This window comes from Sus scrofa, chromosome X (assembly GCF_054392235.1).
Source record: "Sus scrofa isolate SSC_HxYL_T2T_F1_AM1 chromosome X, Sscrofa_HxYL_maternal_Yorkshire_Landrace_v2.0, whole genome shotgun sequence".
Lineage (NCBI taxonomy): Eukaryota > Metazoa > Chordata > Mammalia > Artiodactyla > Suidae > Sus > Sus scrofa.
In genome coordinates this window covers 110690122-110707132 of record NC_139401.1, presented here as the reverse complement: position 1 = coordinate 110707132, position 17011 = coordinate 110690122, and the positions used below count along the sequence as shown (strand labels likewise).

Below are 17011 nucleotides of genomic sequence, written 5' to 3'. Positions count from 1 at the left end.
GCTGTAAATGGTGGTGAATGCATTTGGGCCTGAACACTTCCACCAGGGAATAAGCAGCACATATTTGCCCTCCTTCTAGACATATCACTGAAGTGAAATTATGTTTATGAATATTCTCCTGGCACTTGAGGAAGACAGAATTGTGTTGACTCTCAAAGTGAGTCTGAAAGCAGCTCTCTCATAGTAAAGGCAATAGTTTTGAGTATAAAATATTTTTTTCTAAGATGCCTTTTGCTTTCCAGATCTATAAGAAAGAAGGCATGAATCCTCTACATAGGATGCAAAAGAGGGAAATAATTTATTTCAGCACTATTTCTCTCCAGGTCTTTGTATTTGGCTAATTTTTATAGCAGCTGGCTCAAGTAGGCCTCATTATCATCAGGGATGTTAGGCAAATTGCCCAAGGTCACAGAACTAGAAAGTGACCAAGATGGAAGTCTACATAAAAAATCCGAGAATACATTATAACAATAGTATTGTTACCCAACCAGGTTCACTTTGGGTGATGCACAGCAAGCAGGAACACTGAAACAAAGTTTGCAGCAAAGAGAGGGTTTATTAGCAAGGCATTCAAACATGGAGATGAGAGAAAAATATCAAATCCATCTCCCAAAAGGCAAGGGGCTCCATGTATTTATGGGACAATGAATAACAAAACAGGTGGTCTGAGGTATGGGGAGCATGGGGAAAGATAAGTAGAAAAAGGTGTGGTAACTATCCTGCACAGGTATAACTAAGCTACAGGCCTCTGCATGTTCAAAAGGTCACTGAGTGGGCACTTGTACATCCCCAGTTGGAGGGTTGGTTGTTCTATCTAGTCTTAACTGGCTCAGCTTGAACTAGAGGTAGTGGACTCCAAGTTCCTAGACAACAACTCAAGCAAACATCTTATTGTTTAGGCTACATGCTGCTTGGAAGACGTGGAAGTCTTTTATGGCAACAGTTAAAATGGCCTTGATTAATAATAGCAGGTTGCAAGTGAAATAGATTTAACTAATATTACCCACGGGTTTCACTAGCAAACAATTATTGAGGGATAACTGTGTACTAGATACTGGGTAGCATTTCAAGAAAGATAAAAACCAGGTGATGAATAAAGGTTTAAAGCTAAGCTTAACTAAGGAATATGCAATGGCTGAGAATTTCCCCCCCCCCCATTCTCATAATAATGATAAAAGCTAAAATCAATTTAGCACTTACTAAGTGGCAGGCTCTGAATAAAGAATTTTATATTCATTATCTCATTCTATCTTCTCAGCAATACTTTGAAGGAGCTTACAGTCTAGTGGGAGAAGTAGATAATAATCAAATAATCTCATAAATAAATTAAAATCGCAACTGTGACAAGTCTTAAAAATGGTTACAAGAACGTATAATTAGAGGGATTGCCCTAGTCATGAAGATCAAGGAAGACTTCCCTGAGGGAGTGAGTGGGAGTGGGGAAATAACATGTGCAAAAGCTTGTAGGGGAGGGAGGATGGGGCTTTTGGAAAAAAAAAAAAGTAGGCCAGTGTGGTGGGAACAAAAAGATTATGCAGGAGCATGGTGTACATGTAGGTTACAAAGTTAAGGAAGGGTCAGATCATGTGGTAAGGGTATTAAGGATTCAGACCATAAGAGGTCAGTGAGATATTTTAAAGAGGAGGATGACCTGTTCAACTGTGTGTTTTGAAGCAATCAGTCTGGCTGATTGGTGGATATATTAGAGGAGGAGAAGAGTGGATCTATGAAGACCATTTAGGAGTTGATTATATTCAATCAGGTAAACGGTGATCATAACAGCTTGGACCAAGTGGTTGTGGTAGATGTGGAATTAATGTGATTGATTCAAAGGAAATTTAATTGTTTATAAAGGACAGGACTTAGTGATATATTAAATTTGTGGAATAAATATTGATTATCACTGTTATGAACAGGGTGCCTCCCAAATTCATAGGTTGAAGCCCTAACCCTCAACATGACCATATTTGAAGATAAGGCCTTTAAGGATTTAATTAAGGTTAAATGAAGTCCATAATGGTGGTGTCCTAATCCAATAAGCCTTATGTCCTTAAGAGGTTAGCTAGAGATGTGTGTGTCCACAGGGACAGCCAGGCAAGGACACAGGGATAAGGTGGCTATCTTCAAGACAAGGAAAGAGGCTTCATGAGAAACCAAAGCTGCCAGCACCTTGATCTCAGATTTCTAGCCTCCAGAACTGTGAGATAAATATTTATTATTTATGCCACCCAGCCTGTAGTGCTTTGTTATGGCAGCTTGAGCTAACTAATACTTACCCCTAGGTTTCTGGTTTCATCTACCGGTTAGTTACATGATGGTAACAATTACAGTTGACCCCTGAACAACACAGATATTAGGGGCACAAGCCCTCTGTATAGTCGAAAATTCACATACAATTTATAGTTGGCCCTCTGAATATGAGGTTACTCCATATCTGGTTTTGCACTACTAATTCAACCAACACCAGATCATGTAGCATTTATTAAAAAAAAAAAAATAAGTGGACCCATGCATTTCAAACTCATGTTGTTCAAGAGTCACTGTACTAAGATGAAGCATGCCAGAAGAGATCCAGGTTTGTAGAAAAGATGAAGAAATTGAGATATAAGAATTTAAAATAATTTACCCATTTCCCAAACCAAAGCCTGACTGATTTCAAACCCCGTATTCTTAACCAGTATTCTAGTATAGGGTAAGTAGGGGAGGAAAAAATTGTCTATTATGAGCCCTAGAGATAAATTATAATTTTTAAAAGTAAGTTTCCAGTTTAATTACATAAAGTAAAAGAAAAGGCATCTGGACAAGGAAGTGCTGCTGTCTTTGGTATCATTGCTCTAGAAACATGAACCTGAGCTTGCCTAGCTTCAGAGAACATAGCCCAGAAGCTGTACTTGACTGGGTTTTTAATGGAAGTGAGGAAATCTGCCTTCTGGTTGACGATCTTCTCGGCATGGCTGCTAACTGTTGTTAACATGCTTGTGACCTCCTTTGAAGCATTCCCAACCCCTGAGGGCCATACTCCAAAGACACAGCTGAGACATATTATGAACCAGATTGACCCAAAGCCCAGCCACCTATGAGAGAATCTGTAGCTAATACCAGATAATATAGAACAGCTCTTTTAGGTTTGGACATTTGCTACTTTTTCAATTCTCTCCCCTTCCCTATCTTCCTCCCCCTTCCAAGTAGGGGAAACAGAGCCCATGGCATCCAGCAGCAGTTTCATGCTTGTGTATGTGAGGAGAAATAAGGGGGCAGATAACTGACAAGGAATAGAGATGTGGAGGCCTGGATTACCTTATAAAGCAACTAAGTACATTCATATGGCACCACAAATATTTTTAATGAAAATTTTGATATTTTAAAAAGCATTCAATTAGTCATCATGACAAAATTAGAAGTTTGTTGGGCTTAGTTATGCCTATTTAATGATTTAGTATTAGTTTTTATTTTAAATTGCATGAAGGAGAAAGTAACATAATGCTTCCAGTACTTAGGGCTTCTAAAAGACTTACCTTAGCTCTGTAAAGCAGTCATGAGGAAGGAAAGCACTGTAGAGGGTCTTTAAATAAAGAGGCTATTTTTCCATGCAGACCCTGTGCATAGGTGAAAGAAGTCACCACTTATCACCTGCCCATTTATCTAGCTCCCACTGTCACCACTACCTAAATACTCATATGGCTAATTTTTCACATTTGTCTCTTTGTGCTTTCATTGTGTGAATAGTTTTATCAGGGTAGTCTGGTTATCTTCAGACCCTTGAGGGCCTTTATTTTTATTGAAGAGCTTTGCTTTTTCTCTTTATGAACTTGGATTTTGGTTTTCTTATTCACAATTTTCTCTCTCTCTCTCTCTTCATTCTTTGCTATCTTGGCTGCTATGTTTGCCCTTCACTTTCAAATTCTTGCTTCTAGCTGCCTTCTCCTTAGACCTGTCCAGTTTTGGTGGAATATTGGCTTAAGCCAATTATTATTAGGCTACCATCAATTACTTACTTCTTGGTATACAGGGACTATTTTTAGAAACAATGGAACACAGAACAGATATTTATTGATTGGAAAGAGTGCAACTTAGAAATTTACTGGGAATAAAGTTCAAAGTGTGGCAGTGAGAAGGCAGGATGTTACTGAAAGACTATTTACCTAGTGAAGTAATGTACCTTTTAATTTTTCTATTTGACTTTTTCTTCATTCCTTTCTTACAACTTGAAAATTTCTAATTATGGTCATTCTTTAAAGTGTATTAGTATTGTGATTTGGCAACTCACACTTGCTTCTTGGACTGCTTTATCTGGACAGAGTATCTCTCTTTCTCTATCTCTGTCTCTCTCTCTCTCTGTCTTTCTCTGTCTCTGTCTCTGTCTCTCTCTCTCTCTCTCTCACACACACACACACACACACACACACACACACACACACACACAGAGTACCTAGAGTTTAACCTTTTTCAAAACAGAAACATTCAACCTCTAGAGGAGAAAATATTTGACAGTGGATGCCTGACTTTCCCTTTTTGTGTCCACATGTCCCTGGAACTTTGGAGCTAGCTCTTCCACCCAGTTTCTTTGTTTCCTGGGCTGTGCCTCAAACTGTAACCCTTCTAGCTATTTGTATTCCACAGCAAAATACCTAGCCCTCTCCATGGCCTTGTCTTGCCTCCCAGTAAATGATAGAAGCTAACCTGATACTATCACCAGTGTCAATGATGGTGGCAAATGAGAATTTACCATGTTCTGTTGTGCATGAACCACAGTGACATTTTGTTATAATATCATCACTGCCTTTGTGGGGGAAAAAGTAACTTTAATGGTGGTAATTCCATGAATATGTGTTTTGACTGCTGTTTCAAACCATCTCTGAAATTGCCTAGGTGTAACATTTGCCCAACTAGAGATATTGTTAGAAATTCTGAAGTGCCTGTAAACACAATTTTGGGGAGAAGAGAGAAGTAAAATGTATTACTCATCTGTTGGTACCATCTCTCAGTTACAAAGTGTTCAAACATCCTCATGTTTGTGCCTCATCATGAGAAAGATGCAGGTTTAATGAGATATTTCTGGTTTAAAATGGAAAAAAAAATACATAAAATGCCTGACACATAGGCTGCTATATACCATTTTCACACCAGTGGTAGATAATGCTTATCAATCATGATATTCTTTACCTTTGAACCCAGACAGGACCTCAGTATTCTAGGACTACACAATAGTCAGTATCAGTAGAACAAATTTGGCCCTTGGGTTGAAACCTATGCCATTTCTAGTTCAGATGGTTTCTGAGAACTCTTCAAACTGTCCCCTAACAATTGCTTTTCAATTTTGAGTTGGAATTCATGAACATCATTTTATAACTGAAGAAGTCAAAGACATGAAAAAAGCAGAGAACCTCTTTAGAGATGAAGACAAAATGAATGGGAGAACCCAGTAATACTTACTTTTTTGTATATAACAAGCAGGCAGCTTCCTGAGTTGTGGATTGCATTTATCCTAAGTACATACAATTACTGTAATTAGCATCACTCCTCTGAGTTGAGATACAGAAGACCCTAGGAAAGGAGAAATATGTTTTGGAGGTGGTGGAGATGGAGGGATAGCTGGTATCACCCATCAGACTAGGCCTATGATGAAAAGACCAGAAGAGAAGAGAGAAGGAATGGTTTGGAACTGGAATAATTGGGAAAGGAAGGCCCAGAGAAAGTCTCGTAATGGGCTGCCAATGACAGTATGACATTATGCAACATTTTAGAGAGGGTGGGTTGGGGTGAAGGAAGCAGGCACACACAGGGAGCAATTCTAAATCAAAGACAAGGTTCTTCACTCACCTGGACATCCTATCTCCTTGGACTTCTGAGTAAATGGTAAGGGATTCATTAGCAGATATTCTCCCTTGTTGGACAGAAAATAAAGAGGCTTAGAATGCTATTTACCAGGGTTATACTGGCTGACAGGGTACTTTACTGGTCCTAAGCCAGGTGCCCTTTCATTTCACAGCTTCAGCAAATCCTAGCCCTCACCCCAAGGAGGTTTGTGTCCATGCGAATTGGGGCAGAATGAGAAAGTAGCTTTGCTAGTACACTTTTCACAAAGAGAGCCAAACATGGATGTCAGGGTCCGTTTACATCTCAAGAACATGTCACCAAAGGAAGTAAGTGTAATCACTATAATTTAGAGAGGGTCTAATTAACACATTTGTTAGATAACTATGGCAACTTTACAATTACATCCTAATTAATGAATAATATCCTGTGTATTCATAGGGAGAATGTGACCAAAATTAAGTTGCTAATGAAAAAACAGGGCTCTAATTGCGCCTGAATCTTGCCAATAAACAAATAGCCTGCCTGTATACCAGAATAAAACTACTGTGGTTTTCAGCTCATATCTTCTTATTAAATGTCTTCCTCTAAGCCTGGAGAATAATACATATTTTCATACTAACCCCATGCCAAGGCAACAATATTATGTGTGTGTTATTAACAATGCTTACTATGGCAGTTTAAATAACTGTACCTATATTAAAATATAAGGAAATCAGAAACTTTATACCCATAAAGGCCACAATTGGGTTTCCTTTAATAACTAATATTGTCTAGTTTCTGAATGTACCTGTTATTTGAGGATGGACTATTTTTATTATTATTGTCTACTGGGAAATGACCCATTTCTTCAGCTAAAGTTCATAACTGAACTTGAATAAATGTATCAAGAGAATGTAGTATATCTGGCTCTTCATTTGAGGAGTATAATATTTAAATAGAAAGATCCAATGTTTGCCTATTTTGGGGAGGAAGCATAATGTAAAAGAAGGGTTAATGTTTGTAGTATTAACACATTCAAAGTTTTTGTCCCTGAAGTATCAAAATAAATTTCACAGTCTATGAAATATTTTATAGGCTCCTGAGCACAATACCATGTCTAGGAGTTAAGCAGTGCAAAAGGAAAGCAGAGACTAGTACTTTTATTCCCATTTTCTAGAAGCAGCAGCTGAGGAACAAAGTAAAGGAATTATTGTAGAATCACAGAAAACCAGTCTAATAGTCAAAATTGAATATTGTAGCTTGTTTTCCTGTGTAATGTGCAAAGGGTTTCAGGCATGTCCTAGCACAGTCTTTTACAATGGGAAAGTCAGGAGGGAGCACTTTTAAATTGAGAAATGGAATCTGAGTTGTCGCCATAACTCCCTGACATCCCCCTACTCTTCCTCTTCCAAGATTGCTATCATGAGAATGTGATGTTATGGGGACTTTTCTAGAGGGAAGGACTTCCCAGGTAGTCACAATTAGTGTGGTAGAAGGAAATATACGTGGAAAGAGAATTAACAGTTTTGGATCACTTTATCCAAAATATTTATGAACACACACACACACACAAAATATCCTTGGGCCTGATTAGGTTAAATGATGGGGTCTGAGTGGCATTTTCTCCAGGAGGAAATATATAGGTGGTTTGAATTTCATTGACAGCCTGGTAGAGAGCCCCACAGCGTGCTTTAATGAATTAGCCAGCCAAAGCCCATTCCATAGATTCAGCTTTCCTGGAGTGACAGCTGTCTCCACTCTAGTCCAGAAGTAACTCCCACTCATCTGAGGCACTTCTTTGTTAGAAGCTGCAGATTGAAACAGGTAACTAGCCCAACAGATCTGGCCCAGAATGAAAAAAGCTAGGGATACAATTTTGAACTACAGTGAGCTGGACATCTGGCTCACATATATATGCTTATTTTATGATCCATGATATAGAATGAATGAATAGCTGAAGCCTCAGAGTTTAGCTTCACTGGCTCTACTTTTTCTCAGGTTGTTGCATCCTTATTTTCTCTTCAACTATTGTGAATTATTTTAAGGATGAGAGTGTGCACTTTGTTTTCATGTCTTCATACCTTTGCTCCTTTCCCCTTTTCTTCTTTTTCTACCTGATAAATTTCTGATTGCTCCTCTAAGATAGAGCTAACACAAACCTCCTCTTTGTAGCCTTCCATGACAGCCCCAATGCAAATTTAGTCACACCTTTCCAAAAACATGTTGTGCGTTAACATGCCCATGGATCAAATATATGACAATCATCTGTTCACAAGAGCCTTTCTCCTCTGTTAGGTAGTGAATTTCTAAGGGGAAAGGGTCATGGCTTATTTTCTTCTGTGTACCAATTATTATTTTTTGTCTCTTTAGGGCCACACCCACGGCATATGGAGGTTCTCAGGGTATGGGTCAAATCGGAGCTGTAGCCACTGGCTTACACCACAGCCACAGCAATTGGACCCAAGCCATATCTGTGACCTACACCACAGCTCACGGCAACGCTGGATACTTAACCCACTGAGCAAGGCCGGGGATTGAACCTTCATCCTCATGGATGCTATTCACATTCATTTCTGCTGAGCCATTATGGGATCTCCCCAATTATTTATCATAGTTCTGTTCAATTAATAACTGACAAAATAACTTCTTATATTCATATTCTGGACACTTTGCCAGATGCTGGTGTTTCAGCAGAGTTCCTGCCATCAAGTTTACATCCAGTTGGAGAAGGATAGATGATAAATATGTAAAACAAAAGTACGTTCAGGAGTTCCCGTTGTGGCGCAGTGGTTAACGAATCCGACTAGGAACCATGAGGTTGCGGGTTCGATCCCTGCCCTTGCTCAGTGGGTTAACGATCCGGCGTTGCCGTGAGCTGTGGTGTAGGTCGCAGACGCGGCTCGGATCCCGTGTTGCTGTGGCTCTGGCGTAGGCCGGTGGCTACAGCTCCGATTCAACCCCTAGCCTGGGAACCTCCATATGCCGCGGGAGCGGCCCAAGAAATAGCAACAACAACAACAACAACAAAAAGACAAAAGACAAAAAAAAAAAAAAAAAGTACTTTCAGAGAGATGTAAATGGTTTAAAATAAAAGATGTTAGTCGAAACTGTAGAAGTAGACAGAATTCTAGGAGACTGTGTAGTATGTGAAGAACAGAAGTTCTAGGACAGAATCCTTGGTAATTCCAACTTTTAAGGCCAGACAACATATGACGAGTGAGAATGAATAGTTAGAGAAGTAAAAGGGAAAGAGATGAGAGTGGGAGTCCCCCCTTCTTTTCCTCCTCTCTCCACCTCAAATTACTGTGTTCTCATTCCTCTAAGATTGGAGTTGTAGAGGAAAGCACACACAAGGGACCAAAAAGGACTTATTTGACTAGTACTGATCTAAATGCCCTCTTTGTATGACTAATATCCAAAATGCTAATTCTTCCTCTTCTTGGGCACATGTGTGGGTTTTTCTGATATTCTCCAGCTGAGGAGATCCAATTATATTTTTGCAGGATACCTCCAGCATCCTAACTTAGATCACCTGACACCTGATAGGAAGCCTTTTTACAGTATAGTTCACAGCTGACTACTTTTTGAGGGATTTACATATGACCCACAACAAAATGCAACTTTTCTCTGCCATTGGTGAAAATACAAATCTCAATGTGGTATTTTTTGTTTGCACTAAATTAATGCTATGACTCTCTAGTCACAATATTTTGTCTTTAGGTATTTTCTAGGCACATGTCAGGCAATAGTCTTTACAATGCTCAAATTCAAGGTGATACATGTTAAGCTCTCGATTGTGCCTCACCATAATTTGGCTTGAGATGGTGGCAAAGAAGGAAGGATGGAGCACCACCCTCTCTTCCATAATGTAAATTTTTTTTTTTTTTTTGTCTTTTTAGAGCCGCACCCACGGCATATGGAGGTTCCCAGGCTAGGGGTCCAATCGGTGTTGTAGCCACTGGCCTACGCCAGAGCCACAGCAAAGCCAGATCTGAGCCATGTCTGTGACCTACACTGCAGCTCACAGCAACGCCGGATCCTTAACCCACTGAGTGAGGCCAGGGATCAAACCCTCAACCTCATGGTTCCTAGTCAAATTTGTTTCCACTGTACCACGATGGGAATGCAAATGTAAAATATTTTTGATTGTTACCTTTGATTCAAAGCTTATGTTTAAAAAATAAAATTTAGGTGGAAAGAGTAATAGATCAAATCATCAGCCATTAACACTTTAGTGAGAATAAGAAAAATGGATGACTCGGGGACACCTGTAAAGGTCCTAAATAAATGAAGCCAAAAGTCCTATTTGTTGAGGGAAAAGTGTAGGAAAAGGACAGAGTCTAGAGAGGCCTTGAGGAAGAAGATAGTAGTGAAAGGATAAAGAGGTACAAAAGCAGAGACAATTATAATTCTCTGTATTTTCAGTTTTGCCTGAAAGTTTCCTAACAGACATTTCTCTCTGCTTAAAAAATATCATTTATTTTTTGAATAGGTATTACAAAGATTACTGCTAGAAATATCCTTTTCTATAGTTAATTGCGTAAATAGGTGAGCATATCTGTAGGATAAATATTTAGAAATGGAATTGGTAGGTCAAAAATATGTGTGCGAAGATTTAATTTTATGTGTCAACTTGACTGGGCCAAGGGATGCCCAGATACCTGGTTATACACTAATCTGGGTATGTTTATGAGAATGTTTATGGAAGAGATTAGCATTTGAACTGGCAGACTGAATAAAGCAGATTATTCTCCCCAAGGCAATGATGAGGGGCAATTATCCAATCAGTTGAGGGCTTGAATAGAAAAAAGTTGGAATTGAATTCTCTCTCTCCGCCTGACTGTTGGGCTGAGATCTTGATCTGTTGCTATTTTACTGGGAACTATACCAACAGTGCTCCTGGTTCTCAAGTCTTTGGACTTGAATCAGAATTGATACCACCAGTTTTACTGGTTTCCTGGGTCTCCCACTTAAAGATGGCAGATCATGGGATTTCTCAATCTTCACAAAAGCATGAACCAATTTGTTAGAATAAATCTCATTTTACACACACACACACACATACACACACACACACACACACACAGAGTTTCCTATTGGTTCTGTTTATCTGGAGAAACCTGACTAATATTTGTAAGTTTTGTGGTTATAGCCTACTTGTCCTTTACAGTGGTTGTACCAGTTTATACTCTCACCAGTAATGTATAAGAGTGTTTTCTCAAACTCTCACCAGCACAGTACAACATTTCATTTATTTCATATATTTAAAAACTCTTTGTATTTTTATCTCTGTGAAATGCTTATTTATATATTTTTATCATTTTATTTTGGGTTAATATTAATTTCCTTATTGATTTTTAGGAATTCTTTATGTAATAAGTAAAATACTTTAATTGTGATATGAATTGTAAATGTTTTCCTAGCTTGTTATTTGCCATTTGAGTTTTTTTTCATTTGTGTTGGTCATCTATATATATATTTTTTTATTAAAATATAGTTGATTTACATTTGTTCTTCAATTTCTGTTGTATAGCAAAGTGATTAAGTCACACACAGTTCCCTTTGCTGTACTCCCATCCCTGATCTGTTTCTGTTTTGTAGATAGGATCATCTGTGCCATATTTTAGAATCCACATATAAGTAATATCACATGGTATTTGTCTTTCTCTTTCTGACTTACTTTACTTAGTCTGAGAATCTCTAGTTGCCTCTCTGTTGCTACAAATGGCATTATTTTGTCCTTTTTTATGTCTGAGTAGTATTCCATTGCATATATGTACCACATCTTCTTAATCCATTTGTCTTTCAATGGACATTATGTTGTTCCCATGTCTTGGCTATTGTGAATTATACTGCTATGAACATGGGGGTCAATGTATATTTTTATTTATTTATTTATTTATTGTCTTTTTGCCTTTTCTAGCGCTGTACCCACGGCATACGGAGGTTCCCAGGCTAGGGGCCTAATCCGAGCTGTAGCCGCTGGCCTACGCCACAGCCACAGCAACGCAGGATCCAAGCCGCGTCTGTGACCTACACCACAGCTCACGGCAATGTCAGATCCTTAACCCACTGAGCAAGGCCAGGGATTGAACCTGCAACCTCATGGTTTCTAGTCGGATTTGTTAACCACTGCACCACAACGGGAACTCCCCATGTATATTTTTAAATGAACGTTTTGTCCAGATATATGCCCAGAGGTGGGATTGATGGATCATGTGTTAGTTCTATATTTAGTTTTCTGAGGTGCCTCCATACTGTTTTCCATAGTAATTGTACCAATTTATATTCGCACCTAAAGTGAAGGAAGGTATCCTTTTCTCCACACCCTCTCCAGCATTTGTATTTGTTGACTTGTAATGATGTCCACTCTGACTGGCATGAGGTGGTACCTCATTGTAATTTTGATTTGCATTTCTCTAATAATTAGTGAGGTTGAGCATTTTTTTCATCTTCCTGTTGGTCATCCATATGTCTTCTTCAGAGAAACATCTATTTAGGTCTTCTGTGCTTTTTTAATTGGATGGTTTATTTTTTTGTTGTTGAGTTGTATGAGTTGTTTACATATTTTGGAGATTAGGCCTTTGCATTTTACATCATTTGCAAAGATTTTTTTCCCTTTCTCTGAGTTGTCTTTTCATTTTTTAAATGCTTTCCTTTGTTGTGCAAAACATTTTGAGTTTAATTATGTCCCATTGATTTTATTTTTAATGCATATTTTTTAGAATTGTATTAAATTGTATCAGTTTTTAAAATTCGGGCTTTTAAATTATATCTTCTGTATTTTTTGTCACTCTTAGAGAGGCCTTTACCACTCTATGGTTTAAAACAGTTCCTCCATGTGTTTTTCCTAGTAATTTTATTACTTACTGAAATAAATTTAAATCTTTGATTCACCTGTAATTTATTTTTCTTGAAAGTAGAGAGCCAACTTTAACCTATTTCCAGATGGCTACCCTGTTGTTTCAACTCCATTGTTTATCTTTTCTCTACATGTTCATAACAATTTCCTTTTAATCTGTCCAGTAATCTTTCTGCATATACATTAACAAACATTTACTTAGCACTGCTACCATTTTCTTCATTCTTAGCAGAACATTACCTATTTTACATTAAAAAAAAAACTGCACAGGGACAACGAAGTCCTCTATAATAGTAAATAATGATGAAGAATGATGGGATCTTAGAGTTCATCTAGTTTAACTCCATTTATGCATGGGGAAACTGAGTTACAAGGAAGAGAACTTTCTTTAGGTTAAATAGAGTTGTTACTTACCTGATATTGATGTTTGTAATTTGTCATCACATATATTAAGATGATTCACTTTACTTGAAGGTTCTAAGCTCTACAGAAACCCCAAACTCTAGAAACAATCAGGCTTCAAAGGAACAATTCGAGTTTGCATGAAATGAATCTCCACATATACATAAATCACCAAGTCAAAAGTTATCAAGGCAAAATCATGTTCTCAATGAAATGAGAAAATCTTTGAGAGAGTTCATCAAAAAAATAGCTGCATTTGGAGTATACATAATATGTATACATGGACATCCTTCTCAACTACTTACATATTCCACACTCTAGATTATACAGTGGTTCCAGGGATATAGGCCTGAAAGGAAAACAAAACTTTTTAAAAAGAAGTTTGACTGTTTTAGTGTGATTTGAAAAAAGAAAGGAAAACAACACCAAACATAAGTAAACAAAATAATGTTGGCATTCAGCTAAATCAAAAGTATATGTAGGAGTTCCCGTTGTGGGGCAGCGGAAACAAATCCGACCAGGAACCATGAGGTTGCGGGTTTGATCCCTGGCCTCGATCAGTGGGTTAAGAATCCAGCATTGCTGTGAGCTGTGGTATAGGTCCCAGACATGGCTTAGATCTGGCATTGCTGTGGCTCTGGCATAGGCCAGTTGCTACAGCTCCCATTAGACCCCTAGCCTGGGAACCTCCATGTGCCACAGGTGCCGTCCTAAAAAAGACAAAAGACAAAAACAAAAAAAAAAGTATATATATTTACTCAACAAATATTTGAGGACCTACTATGTGCCCAACAAACTTTAGACTCTGGGAATATAGCAGATAACTAGAGAGATAGTGTCCTTGCTCTCTAGCAGACAGAAAAAAAATATGTTAATGTATTAAATAGGAAAAAGGAAGGAGCTACTTTTTATTCCCCCTTTTTTGGCTGCCTCACAGGCATATGGAGTTCTGGGTCAGGGAGCAGATCCCAGCAGCAGCTGAAACCTGAGCTACACAGCTGGATCCTTAATCCACTGCCCCAGGCAGGGGATCAAACCTGTGTCCCAGCACTCCCAAGAGGCCACGACAGATCCTGTTGGGCTATAGTGGGAATTCCAAAAGGTGCTATTTTAAATTGAGTAATCAGAGTAGGTTTATATGAGAAAGTTATATTTAAACTTGTACTGAAATGGCAACAAGGAACCACCTCTGTGAAAATACGGGTTGGAGGATTACAGGCAGAAGGAAGGAAATGTGCAAAGGCTATATGATTGTAATATGCATGAGCACTTGAAAATGTAAACAAGGCTGTTGTTGAAGTATAGCGAATAAAGGGGGAGTGTTGAGGTTGAAGTAGTAGGCAGAAAATCGGTCTGCAGGCCTAGTAATATGAAGTTTCATTTTATTCTGTGTACAATGGTAATTGGAAGCCATTGGTATGTTTTGAGTAGAGAAGTGCTGTGTATTGCATTTTTGAAATATTACTTTTTATTCTATAGAGATTAGAATATAGGGAGTCAAACATGGACACAGAGAGAACATTTAGGATTCAGTTGCAGTTGTCTAAGTGAGAAATGATGGTGGCTTGGATTGGATGGTAGACATTAAGACAGTTGGTCAGACTCAACTTATCTTCTGGAGAAGAATAAGCAGGACTTGCTGATGAATTAAATGGCATAGCGAGAAGATGTGTGAGGGGAAAGCAAAATCAATAATAATGTCCAGGCTTTGCTTGAGGTAATGATACCATTTCACTTATATGGGGAATACTAAAGGGTTTTTTATAAGGGAGGGGAATTAAGTGTTCAGTTTTGGAAATGTTAAATTTTAAGTGCCTATTAGAAAACTGTATTTGGATTTGAACGCAAATCACTATCCATATCTCCCTCACCCCCTAGATACCTTGAAACATTTTTAGACTTCTCTATAGGCATTACTTTCAATAAGTATCATTCTTGCGTACTCAAAATCTTGGATTTTCAGATGAAATGAAATTCAGTATTTGAAAATTTAACACAATTCCTTATGACTATAATTTTATAAGGACAAAATCAAATCTTATAAGGGACATAGATTTGTCAGATGAAAAATAGATTTATTAATGTAAACAGAGTAATAACTATTGTATTTATGTAAACTTAACTTTTGCTGCTGGGATTGCTTTTAACTCTTCAGTGTTTAGTAGCCTCAACTCACAACCATCCACTAACCAACGAACACTTCTCCCTCCTTATCAAAAAACTTCAATATACCTTTGCAACTAAAAACTCTTGAGTTGGTGTTGCTTTAGCAAAAAGGTTATTTAATGGTTCTTATAAATTACCCAATGTGTCCACAAGTTAGGCCCAGTTATCTTATATCATGTATAGATAATACTGGCAATAAAAAATCTCTAAAGCCAAACCCTTTATAATAACAAATACTTCTTCCATCTTTGCTTACTGGTCTTTCAGTCTGAAACCCACTACTTTTTCTGCTCTCTTTGCTCTCTGTGGGATGATTAATAAAGCCATACTTGTTCCAATTATTCTGTCTTTCCAAGAATGCTGAAAGCCTTGGATTATCAAATTATTCAAACTGCATTATCTTAAGACAAAATAGCATATAGTGTGAAGAAAAAAGTAGTTCTTAGCCTCTGCGGGTGACTAGTTAGTGAAGAATAGAAAATAACTAAGCTAATACCATGGGTGAATTTTAAGCATACTCTTCCATTCAGTGCTATATTGCAGGGTTTTTTTTTCCCTTTTTTTTTTCTTTAATTAGTTTGAAGCCACATTGGAAGATGTTTTAAATCCATGTTGTAGCTCATCTACTGATAATCTTACAAATAGCCTAAGGGACTGCATCTGGCTCACTTTTCAAATCTAAATCTCCTTAAGAATTCCAGCTCTCTCAAAATCTATTAGGATTCTCCAGAAAAGATCCAGAAAAATACATGGAGGTGCCACACATCTGCCAAGGCTAAGGCGCCTCACTTGGTAAGCTTTGGGAAGTACAGTAGGCAAACCCACCTTTCCCTATGAAAACTTTCAGGCTATGTCTTCCCTCATGCTACAGGCAAAGGGGAACTCTCAAGGAGCTATATCAAGAAAGCTTCACGAATGGAACTCTTAACAAGCAGTTGACACGTGTCTGCAAATAAAAGTTGATCATTTCACATTTGGTCTTGGCTTGTGAAGGATATAATTTGGGATTAAAAATAAACATACTGGAACATACATCCTGATCAGAAACATTCATATGCACAGCTGGAAACAGACACTGCAATTTGAAAGTATAATTAAGATTTACCATCTCTATTTATAGAGTACAAGCATAGCAAATTTATTGTCTTTAAATGTGAAGGTTCAGAAAGTGTTAGGGGGAGAAGAAATATTAACTCTGAGTAAAATGGCACAAAGCACATCAAGCAATCATTTCTGAATTTTGGGTTAAAGAAAGCAACGTAGAGGAAACTGAAGTGCAAATGAGAATCACACACACAAAGGGAAAAAATAATATTCTCATAAAAGCCAAGAAAATGCTCCTTAATCTTCTAAGACTACTGTTGTTTCCTTGAGTTAAGTAAACATGTCTTCTGAGATACAGAGCATTAATGGGTAGGTATTTAAGACAAAACAGCTGTGGAAATGGAGCGGATGATGTTTTCCTGCAAGTGAATGATTTGCAATGGTAATGAAGCCCTTTTTCCCCTGACAAACCACATTACTTAATAGTCAGTACGTGAAGAGTTGTTCCAAATACACATGGACAGGCCAATCGGAGTTGTTGATAGGAAAATCCTTGCAAATGAACACATTGCTGCTCTACAGCAGAGTTAAAAGAATTTTAATTTTTCATATTCTTAAGCCCTTTATTGCAATATTAATAATCAGTTAAAGTAAATTTAAATGATTCACTGAATCACTTTACATTTCAAAATGCAGAAATTGTATGGCTGAGCTACATGGATCAGATATCCTTGGGATTAG

General features: G+C 37.9%; 1 long non-coding RNA gene across 1 annotated transcript in view; it reads right to left on the bottom strand.

The window, feature by feature from the left end:
* LOC102165926 (uncharacterized) overlaps nucleotides 1-17011 on the bottom strand; it is a 1721850-nt gene that overhangs the window by 40745 nt on the left and 1664094 nt on the right. Inside the window, exons 11-13 of the long non-coding RNA XR_014835565.1 lie at nucleotides 13366-13409; nucleotides 5821-5884; nucleotides 5434-5544 (exon numbers count right to left, since the gene is read on the bottom strand). This is a non-coding gene — a long non-coding RNA (uncharacterized LOC102165926). The remainder of the gene's footprint in view (nucleotides 1-5433; nucleotides 5545-5820; nucleotides 5885-13365; nucleotides 13410-17011) is intronic.